Genomic DNA, 2,500 nt, shown 5'->3' with positions numbered 1-2,500 from the left:
TTAGGTTAGGTTAGGTTAGGTTAGGTTAGGTTAGGTTAGGTTAGGTTAGGTTAGGTTAGGTTAGGTTAGGTTAGGTTAGGTTAGGTTAGGTTAGGTTAGGTTAGGTTAGGTTAGGTTAGGTTAGGTTAGGTTAGGTTAGGTTAGGTTAGGTTAGGTTAGGTTAGGTTAGGTTAGGTTAGGTTAGGTTAGGTTAGGTTAGGTTAGGTTAGGTTAGGTTAGGTTAGGTTAGGTTAGGTTAGGTTAGGTTAGGTTAGGTTAGGTTAGGTTAGGTTAGGTTAGGTTAGGTTAGGTTAGGTTAGGTTAGGTTAGGTTAGGTTAGGTTAGGTTAGGTTAGGTTAGGTTAGGTTAGGTTAGGTTAGGTTAGGTTAGGTTAGGTTAGGTTAGGTTAGGTTAGGTTAGGTTAGGTTAGGTTAGGTTAGGTTAGGTTAGGTTAGGTTAGGTTAGGTTAGGTTAGGTTAGGTTAGGTTAGGTTAGGTTAGGTTAGGTTAGGTTAGGTTAGGTTAGGTTAGGTTAGGTTAGGTTAGGTTAGGTTAGGTTAGGTTAGGTTAGGTTAGGTTAGGTTAGGTTAGGTTAGGTTAGGTTAGGTTAGGTTAGGTTAGGTTAGGTTAGGTTAGGTTAGGTTAGGTTAGGTTAGGTTAGGTTAGGTTAGGTTAGGTTAGGTTAGGTTAGGTTAGGTTAGGTTAGGTTAGGTTAGGTTAGGTTAGGTTAGGTTAGGTTAGGTTAGGTTAGGTTAGGTTAGGTTAGGTTAGGTTAGGTTAGGTTAGGTTAGGTTAGGTTAGGTTAGGTTAGGTTAGGTTAGGTTAGGTTAGGTTAGGTTAGGTTAGGTTAGGTTAGGTTAGGTTAGGTTAGGTTAGGTTAGGTTAGGTTAGGTTAGGTTAGGTTAGGTTAGGTTAGGTTAGGTTAGGTTAGGTTAGGTTAGGTTAGGTTAGGTTAGGTTAGGTTAGGTTAGGTTAGGTTAGGTTAGGTTAGGTTAGGTTAGGTTAGGTTAGGTTAGGTTAGGTTAGGTTAGGTTAGGTTAGGTTAGGTTAGGTTAGGTTAGGTTAGGTTAGGTTAGGTTAGGTTAGGTTAGGTTAGGTTAGGTTAGGTTAGGTTAGGTTAGGTTAGGTTAGGTTAGGTTAGGTTAGGTTAGGTTAGGTTAGGTTAGGTTAGGTTAGGTTAGGTTAGGTTAGGTTAGGTTAGGTTAGGTTAGGTTAGGTTAGGTTAGGTTAGGTTAGGTTAGGTTAGGTTAGGTTAGGTTAGGTTAGGTTAGGTTAGGTTAGGTTAGGTTAGGTTAGGTTAGGTTAGGTTAGGTTAGGTTAGGTTAGGTTAGGTTAGGTTAGGTTAGGTTAGGTTAGGTTAGGTTAGGTTAGGTTAGGTTAGGTTAGGTTAGGTTAGGTTAGGTTAGGTTAGGTTAGGTTAGGTTAGGTTAGGTTAGGTTAGGTTAGGTTAGGTTAGGTTAGGTTAGGTTAGGTTAGGTTAGGTTAGGTTAGGTTAGGTTAGGTTAGGTTAGGTTAGGTTAGGTTAGGTTAGGTTAGGTTAGGTTAGGTTAGGTTAGGTTAGGTTAGGTTAGGTTAGGTTAGGTTAGGTTAGGTTAGGTTAGGTTAGGTTAGGTTAGGTTAGGTTAGGTTAGGTTAGGTTAGGTTAGGTTAGGTTAGGTTAGGTTAGGTTAGGTTAGGTTAGGTTAGGTTAGGTTAGGTTAGGTTAGGTTAGGTTAGGTTAGGTTAGGTTAGGTTAGGTTAGGTTAGGTTAGGTTAGGTTAGGTTAGGTTAGGTTAGGTTAGGTTAGGTTAGGTTAGGTTAGGTTAGGTTAGGTTAGGTTAGGTTAGGTTAGGTTAGGTTAGGTTAGGTTAGGTTAGGTTAGGTTAGGTTAGGTTAGGTTAGGTTAGGTTAGGTTAGGTTAGGTTAGGTTAGGTTAGGTTAGGTTAGGTTAGGTTAGGTTAGGTTAGGTTAGGTTAGGTTAGGTTAGGTTAGGTTAGGTTAGGTTAGGTTAGGTTAGGTTAGGTTAGGTTAGGTTAGGTTAGGTTAGGTTAGGTTAGGTTAGGTTAGGTTAGGTTAGGTTAGGTTAGGTTAGGTTAGGTTAGGTTAGGTTAGGTTAGGTTAGGTTAGGTTAGGTTAGGTTAGGTTAGGTTAGGTTAGGTTAGGTTAGGTTAGGTTAGGTTAGGTTAGGTTAGGTTAGGTTAGGTTAGGTTAGGTTAGGTTAGGTTAGGTTAGGTTAGGTTAGGTTAGGTTAGGTTAGGTTAGGTTAGGTTAGGTTAGGTTAGGTTAGGTTAGGTTAGGTTAGGTTAGGTTAGGTTAGGTTAGGTTAGGTTAGGTTAGGTTAGGTTAGGTTAGGTTAGGTTAGGTTAGGTTAGGTTAGGTTAGGTTAGGTTAGGTTAGGTTAGGTTAGGTTAGGTTAGGTTAGGTTAGGTTAGGTTAGGTTAGGTTAGGTTAGGTTAGGTTAGGTTAGGTTAGGTTAGGTTAGGTTAGGTTAGGTTAGGTTAGGTTAGGTTAGGTTAGGTTAGGTTAGGTTAGGTTAGGTTAGG

Source organism: Pogonomyrmex barbatus, unplaced genomic scaffold (genome assembly GCF_055798465.1).
Source record: "Pogonomyrmex barbatus isolate J1 unplaced genomic scaffold, ASM5579846v1 scaffold19, whole genome shotgun sequence".
NCBI lineage: Eukaryota > Metazoa > Arthropoda > Insecta > Hymenoptera > Formicidae > Pogonomyrmex > Pogonomyrmex barbatus.
Note: the sequence above shows the minus strand (reverse complement) of the source record.